At 35.7% G+C, this 8,821-nt stretch overlaps 1 long non-coding RNA gene across 1 annotated transcript; it reads left to right on the plus strand.

Annotated features, from left to right (window-relative positions):
• The first annotated feature begins 504 nt into the window (after positions 1-504).
• On the plus strand, positions 505-7,988 carry LOC149135030 (uncharacterized). Its single transcript, XR_016242239.1, has 2 exons — positions 505-5,633; positions 6,289-7,988. It is a non-coding gene; the product is annotated as an uncharacterized LOC149135030 (long non-coding RNA).
• Positions 7,989-8,821: the final 833 nt, after the last annotated feature.

Consider the following 8,821-nt stretch of genomic DNA (forward strand, 5'->3'; position numbering starts at 1 on the left):
GGGATATTCATTCTAGTGTGTCTGGAGTGGCATGAGTTGAACAGTAGATATTACTTGGAGTCCGCGGACTTATAGCATATGTCTGTTTCTATTTTGCTGTTGGATTTTTAAATGAAGATGCAAGGAATGGAAGTTGTTGATGGCTATATTCCATCGTAATTTGAATGTTTATGTCAAGTTCATTTAGAAGTGCTTGAAATTCTTTAAGTCACTCTATACTCTCATGCCAAAGAATGAGGCAATCATCTAGATATCTCTTACAGTTATTTTCTATGTAAAGAGAGAATGAGTGTGTATTTTTCTAGTAACTTACAATAAAGAGCGATTTCTAGGTACCCCATGACTAAGTTAGCAAAGGAAGGGGGCCATTCTCGTACCCATATATATATATATATATATATATATATATATATATATATATATATATATATGTGTGTGTGTGTGTGTGTGTGTGTGTGTGTGTGTGTGTGTGTGTGTGTGTGTGTGTGTGTGTGTGTGTATATGAATAGATGCAGAAACACAGAGAAAGAAATGTAGTGAAAGCAACGTAAAGGAGAAGGATACATTTTGATATGATCATTTAAATTAGTAAAATATGCCTTGTATCACGTTGCAACTCTTTCTTACAAACTGTTGAGGTGGCTGACGTTCTCTTTCAGTTTGAAGTTTACCGTTCAAGTTGTAGGAATAAAAAGCATGTCTAGCAATAGAGTTCCAGTGTTTATGCATTGAAACAAACGGGAAATGTTTATGCGAAATATTTGGAGCGGTGTTTTGTACATAAAACACCGTAGGTTTGTTGGGAAAAAATAAGAAAATGATCTAGGTGAGCCTGTGAGGGGATGATATACAACTTCTTATTTCAGAAAAACAGGAAGTGTTGTGATAAGTGGAGAAGAGGCAGCTGGAAGATTGTGTGTAAAAGATTTCATCGCGTAAATTAAGTTAGGACTTACTCGCGGTCTTTCTTGGATGTAAACAAAAACATTTGCAATAACTATCTTCGAAATAGGAGCATTACTTCATTATGCTACACATGGTTTGTGTAACCAACCTGTTGACAAATGTTCACTGCAGAAAATAGTACTATGTTTTTACAATGAAAACAAAAACCTTCACACTCGCACGCGCGAACACACAGACATACACACACACTGTTGTGGTGAAATCCTGACACCCCTGTGGGATAGCGTGTCAACTGTCCTAAACCGTATAAAAGCGCATGCACACTAACAGTAAAGAAACAAAGTAGTATGTGCAGGCACTTTGTGAAGAAATTTGCAGAAGTCGTTGACAAGAGGTATTGTTTGTTACGTGTCGTTTCTAGTTTATATTTGTATTGTTATAACTTTGTTATGAGTCCACGTTATAAAGTGGCATATACAGTGAGTTCAAAGAAGGACATAACAGTGTCCACGAGACACAACAGTGGCGACAGGACATTCGAAGCTCACAGTGGACGTTCTTAGCATGGAAGATCTATTAACTTTCGTGGTTCAGTTGCAACAGCAACTACAACAATAATTAGAGAAGTAGCAGCAACAGTTGCAACGGCAACCACAGCAGCAGCAAGAAGAACAGGTAAAACAGCAACTACAACAAAATCAACAGCTGTTGGAAATATCGTTGCAGTCTGAAAACACTTCAGTTTCGTTTTCGGTAGATGCGATTGCTAATTCAATTGAAAAATTAACGTAAAATCCAGCAGAAGGGATTACTTTTTCTGCATACTTCAGCAGGTATGAAGAAATATTCACGGAAGAGTGTAAAAGCTGGACGGACGAAAAGAAGGTACGTCTTTTATGGAAATTATCACCAGCAGAACATGAAAAATTTTCTAATTACCACTTGCCGAGAAAACCATCCGAAATTTGTTTCGAGGAAACAATTAAGCTATTATCTAAAATATTCAGTGAAAGAAGTTCACTATTTAATATTAGCTGAGAGTGTTTGGATTTGAAAAACAAAAAAAAAAAATGTCGTTACGTATGCCGGAATCGTAAATAGAGAATGTGAAAAATTTAAACTCGACGAATTAAGGTCGAGCATGTTTAAATGTTTAAGCTTCGTACAAAGATTAACAGCAAATAAAGATGAAGAAATAACAGCTCGAATATTGACAAAGCATGAACAAGATGCAAAACTAACCATACAAATAATGGCTGGAGAATGCCTAATAATTATAAATCTACGACAGAACGCAGAAAAAATTGAAAATGGTTATTCAAATATACATACGTGTTGACCGGTAACAGATACGATGCAAGAAAACAAACAGTTAAGACCCAAACCATGTTATGGATATGGAGAAATGCATTTCAAAAACAACTGTCCTTTAAGAATATAAAATATTTTGTATGTGGAAAAATTTGACACAAGAATTCACATTGTTGGGTGAAATAAAAAAGGTCGAGCGAAAAGAATTCGAGAGAAAATATAATGTCAACAAAAATGCAAAGCGGGGCACAATAAAATTTGTCTCTATAAAAATAAATAATGTGAATACGAGACGACAGTTGGACACAAGTAGTGACATCGCAATAATTAACGAGGATACATGGAAAAAATAGGAAGGCTTACATTGAAAAAAATCTGCAAAAATGTCGAGAGGAATCTCAGGAAGACAATTACGATTTTTGAGCGAAATGATTGGTGAGATTATATTTCGTGGGAAAACTTTGAAGGCTAAAGTTTTTGTATAAAAACATACGACGAACCTTTGTGGCACAGACTGAACAGAATTGTTTAATTTATGGAACCTCCCATAAATATATTTTGCAATAATGTAAACGGTTACAACGCCTGTTCAAATAAAGCATCGGAAGAGTTAAAAAAAGAAATTGAAAAAGATATTTTCTGATGTTTTTTCGGAAGAATTAGATGGATGCACCAAGAGAAAAGTAAAATTTCGAGTAAAAAACGCCGTACCGGTGTCAAAACTGAAGTGAGGTGTACCTTTCGAGGCATTGAATCAAATCCACGAGGAATTAGATAGGCTAGAAAATCTGGGAGTTATAGGAAAAGTTGATTATTCAAAAAGTGTAGCACCAACTGTTTACGTAAAGAAAAGCAATAACAAAATATGAGTATGCACGGACTTTTCAACAGGTTTGAACGAATGTTTAAGGATATACAATTATCCACTATCAAGCTCTGAAGAAATTTTTCCGAAACTTAATGGAGGAGATTTTTTCTCAAACTTGGACTTGTCGAAGGCGTATTTACAGCTACAAGTCGAGGAAAAGTGCTCGACATTATTAACGATAAACATTCATGAAGGTTTATATAAATTCACTCGACTTCTTTTGGGGATAAAAGTGGCACCTAACATTTTAAAACAGCTGATGGTCACGATGTTTGCAAATACTCATTTCGCTATAGCATATTTGGAGGACATTCTCATAAAAAGTAAGTTTAGACGCCAATATGAGGAAATGTTAAAATGGATTTTGAGAAGATAAAGAAGTACGGATTCAAATTTAACGAGGAAAGATGCGAATGTTTCTTGCCAGAAATAAAGTATCTTGGGCAAGTTATCGAGAAAAATGGTCGCAGGCCAGATCCTTGAAGATCGACATTAATGAAAAATATGCCTACTCCGAAAAATATTACAACATTACAAGCGTTCTTAGGGTTTGCGTACTATTACCAAACATGCAGGAGCTAAGAACACCTCTAAACAACATATTGAAAAAAAGGCGTAAAACCGTCTGACTAATAGTCAGTTTTCAAAAAGCGTTCGAATTTATTTAAAAAAAGTTTTAACATCAGAACTGTCATCATCGCACTTTCATCCAAATTTTAAACTAATAGTAGCATCAGATGCTAGTAAATGTGATATGAGTGGAGGTCATTTTACACAAGTATGAAAATGGTCGCGTAAAATCGATCGCTCATGCAAACAGATCACCATCGTTCTGCAAACATATCAACGCTCATTGTTATCAATTTACGAATCGAAAAAGGGTATCCGCACACATACAGCCAACCGATTGCAGCGCTGGGGAATGATACTGCTAATTTATGATTTTAAGATGGAATTTCTACTATCAAAAAAATTAGGACACGCGGATGGGCTGTCAAGATTAATTCCTAAATACAATGAACCGTTAGAGGACACTGTAATAGCGGCATTAAAAGCCGAAATCGAAATAAAAAATATAGTCTGCAACGTAGTACGCGAAATACCTGTCACTTTAGAAGAAATAAAAACTAAAACAGAGAAGGATGCGTTCATATTAAAAATGCTTAAAAATAGTGAAGTTTTAAACAAATGCAAAAAGTCATGTAACAGTTTCGAAACGGTGTTCGATATGTAACGACGTACTCATGAACGCTCAGTGGGTTGTAATACCTGTTTCTTTGCAAAACCGTATGTTAAAAGAATTCCGCATGGGACACTCAGGAATCGTGAGAATAAAAACATTGATGAGAAGCTATGTTTACTGGCTGGATATGGATCAAGATACTGAAAAACTGGTGAAAGCTTGCAGGAGTTGTGCCCTGGCAACAACGGTACCACCTTTAAAAATTCAACTTTCACTCAACACGAACGTATCTTGGTCAAGATTACACATAGACTTCGCTGGACCGTTGAATATAGTTGTATTGTTATAACCTTGTTATAAGTCCAAGTCATAAAGTGGCATATACAATGAGTTCAAAGAAGGACATAGCAGTGTCGACGAGACGCAACACATGCGCACAGATGTGTGGCTTGAATTTTTATATATTGGAAACCTAAGCGAACTACTGCCATCTCTAGCAGATAAGGTGTCCAGCACTGAGGAAGAGCAGAAATAGCCTGAAACTGGACTGGTTTGCTGGTCCTGTCGCCAGAGGCGGGAAGGAATTCGCTCCGCTGCTTGCAATATATCGGTTGTAGGATGCATCGTTAACCAGCTGGAAGAGATGTCTTCTAGGGCTGAAAAATTCGCAGTGACGTCCTTTCTTACGGAACGACCACATTGATGTGGCAACAAATATTACTTGCAACTACAGTTACTGCTTTTATCCCTTACAGAGATTTTATAAGCAGTTACTGTGCTTGTTGCAAGATAAGCAACTGAATGTGACTTAAATTTGTATACATTGCAAACGAGCGAACTACTGACATCTCTAGCAGATAAGGTGTCAAGCATTGAGGAAGGGCAGAAATAGCACGAAGCCAGGCTGGTCTGCTAGCCCTATCGCTAGAGGGTGGTAGGGCTTCGCTCTCCTGTTTGCAATATATCGGCTGCAGGTTGTATCGTTAACCAGCTTGAGGGGATTCTTCTTGGGGTTAAAAGTTGCGTTAACGACCGTTCTTACGATACAGCCAGGTTCATGTAGTGACAAACATTACTTTTATACACACACACACTCGCGCACACGAACACGCACACACATGCATATGCAATTGTGGAGGTGCGTGGCTTCGTGGTTACAATATTGGACTCATGATCAGAAGATTATACTTTCCATTTCTGGACCGGGCGATGTACTGTGTTCTTCAGCCAAGCACTTCATTTCATGTTTTCCACTCAGCTGGTAAAATGAGTAATTCTGCAACGGACCAGCTTCCCGTTCACGGGGAATATATATACGTCATGAAACCAGATAACGGCCCTTATGAGTCAGTATGACCGTAGAAGGTAAATTTAACTGTTTTTTTTTTTTTTAGATTTAAAATTATTATACACAAACACACACACACATTGATTCACACACAAACAAACACGCACATATATATATATATATATATACATGCATCTATGTACATTTGTAATATAGAACAATATGCCTTACATTCCGAGAACCTTGCCCGAAATTATTGTTTTAGAAAAAAAGAAAGTTATTTTTTTTATAAAAGGAATTGTTAATCTTGTTTTGTGAGATCATTGAATCAATCGCAATGAATATATGAAATATCAGTGTCCCCCTCTGGAACGGAACGACAATTTATGCGCTCAATGCATCAATTACAAAAAATATTTGTTAAATTACCCAGAACTGGTGTTGCCATAAACATTTACTAAATGTACTTGCGCGTGCGTGCGTGCGTGCGTGCGTGTGTGTGTGTTCTTAGATGCACACATGTACATACCAAGGCAGTTAATCCTTGGCTTTATACAATTCTAAGTTTATGAATCTTCACTTTAGCACATATATGTTTTTCCCTGATTTTGTCTTATTTCATTTAGATACACCATAGAAATGATTATTTATTAGCAAAAACCTGATAAAACATTTCTTTTCTTTCCATAATTTGGTTCCATACTATTTTCAAATGCGACCATCGGCAATTAGATCAAGAAGAGGATTAGTGCAACTCTAACTGCAGTATATGGTTTGTATTAAAAAGTTTTCAAGATCCCTCAACTTAAAACAACCACCAAGCTGTCCATGTAGCAAGGGGTAATTAACATCAAACTTACTTGTGCGTGGAAGGTATGGTCTATTCTTCATGGACATCGCATCGAAAAGCTTGAACAGTTCCATCAAACAAAACTTCACTCATTTCTTATTAACTTAGACAAAATCTATGTGCTCGAAGTAATCGAACTGAAAATCATCGAATTAATAGTGAAAGTGAGGCATCAGTTACGTTAATTTAGACATGGTCAACTGATGAACATTCAGAAACTACCGAAGGTCATGTTTTATTGTGAACTGGCTCCAAGTAAACGTCAGTCTGATGGATACAGCTGTCGCTCAGAGACTGCCTCAAGTTGAACTTGATATTCTGTAGCAGCCAAGCAGAGAATTTCTAGACTATCGCGGAGGATAGAAAGCAAAGGAGAAATCCTTATCCTCTTCACTACGAACTCTTTGAGCGAGACAAGAAAACGAAGAGAACTGAAGACAAAATGTGAGGAAGAGAAAGCTAGCTAACCTTGATGTAATAAAAAAAAAAGGCAAACAATGATCTTGTGCAAAGGTTGTCATGAAATGCTTGAAACAAACTTAAGTCTTCAGAGTAATATGGGTTCCCATGTTAGAAGAAGGCGAAATAAAGAAATTTGAAATGAATGACACAACCCTATATAGAAAGCCATCGGCCTCAACAACGTGATAACGGCAATCATCTAGAAGTACCATCTCAATGTTTCTTTTCCGATTTTTCTTTCATTTTCATTCATTCTATCTGCAGTAATGATTTAGGCTACACTGAAACTAGCATTCAAGTTAAACTTGTGTCTTAGATTTTCCTAAATATTTTTGAGATTAAATGAGAGTTGGAAATGTCAAGCCAAAAACGGACAAGAAAATCAATTTCATTACAAAAGAAAATTATGTTTAAAAAAAACTGCAAAACAATATAAAATAAACGAATCGATAGTCAGAAAATTTAAAAGAAACGAAGAGTTTACCAGAGACAGTATATAGCAAGACGTTCACTAAATTCAAATTACACATCATATATAGTAAGTAATATTCTAGAAGCAATGGAGAAGAGTTTTTTAAATTTTGGACAGGAGGAAACAAATTGCTTTTACCTACCTTTGATAAACAAGAAAAAGTAAAACCATTTAGTCAAATGCATTACAAATCTAACATCTATATGTATGTGTGCCAGATCTACATTATTTATAGTCGCATGGGCTCTGAAGATGTCCTCTTCGTCACATACAAAATGTCAGTGGCGAGAATGTTAAAAAACTTTTTTAAATAGTTTCTAGGTGAGGATGCTTAAGTCTTTATTTGTCAGTTCAGGTCACGTGAGTAATTCAGCTACAGTGACATCAGTTCTATTTCGTCCTGTATATTGCAGAGCAGACCCATTGTCAGTAAGCGCTCCGCGACGTGCGTATTCCAGCGACAACATTTACCGCGTGTAGAACTAACAACAATGCTTTTTGAAAATATTGACTGACGTTTGACAGTAGACCTCAATAAGCTTGTGAATCTGATAGGAGAATATGTTGAATAAAATCATAGACTTGCTTCTGTTCTATTTCCACCTCTATATGTATATATAAGATACAGAAATAAATTTATTTCTCAAACGCGTGATAATGCTATAAATACTGTGATCAGGATAAATTATCCATATATTGCAGAAAAATACGTTACTGGCCAGCCATGAGACTCCAACTCACATCTCTGTGATTACGCGTCAAGTGTTTTACCATTAAACTAAACTGCCCAGCAACTAATTCTTCTGCAATTTTAGAACTTATAAATTTAGCTTCATAAGACGCTAACGTTAAATTCAACTTTACGATGAAAGTAAACAAAGTTTGGTTTTTTTTTTTAAGCGTTGAGATGTATTGTAAGATACAGAAATAAATTTATTTCTCAAACGCGTGATAATGCTATAAATACGTTTCTTACTTTCATCGTAAAGTTGAATTTAACGTTAGCGTCTTATGAAACTAAATTTATAAGTTCTAAAATGGCAGAAGAATTCGTTGCTGGGCAGTTTAGTTTAATAGTAAAACACTTGACGCGTAATCACAGAGATGTGAGTTCGAGTCTCATGGCTGGCCAGTAACGTATTTTTCTCCAATATATGGATAATTTATCCTGATCATGCTATTTATAGCATTATCACGCGTTTGAGAAATAAATTTATTTCTGTATCTTACGATACATCTCAACGCTTCTAAACACACACATATATATACATATATATATACATATATATATATATATATATATATATATATATATACAATTGCAGCGTGGAAGGTGTTTATAAGCCATTTAAAATAACACACAAAATCCGTTAGATTCACTTCAACATTTAAATTTAATTTGTCAAAATATTTTCGTCGCTTTGAGACCGCGACCTGTTCACTGACAAAATTTTGCGCTTGACAAATTCAATTTAAATGTT

The sequence above is a fragment of the Octopus bimaculoides genome, chromosome 6 (genome assembly GCF_046866305.1).
Source record: "Octopus bimaculoides isolate indiv1 chromosome 6, ASM4686630v1, whole genome shotgun sequence".
NCBI lineage: Eukaryota > Metazoa > Mollusca > Cephalopoda > Octopoda > Octopodidae > Octopus > Octopus bimaculoides.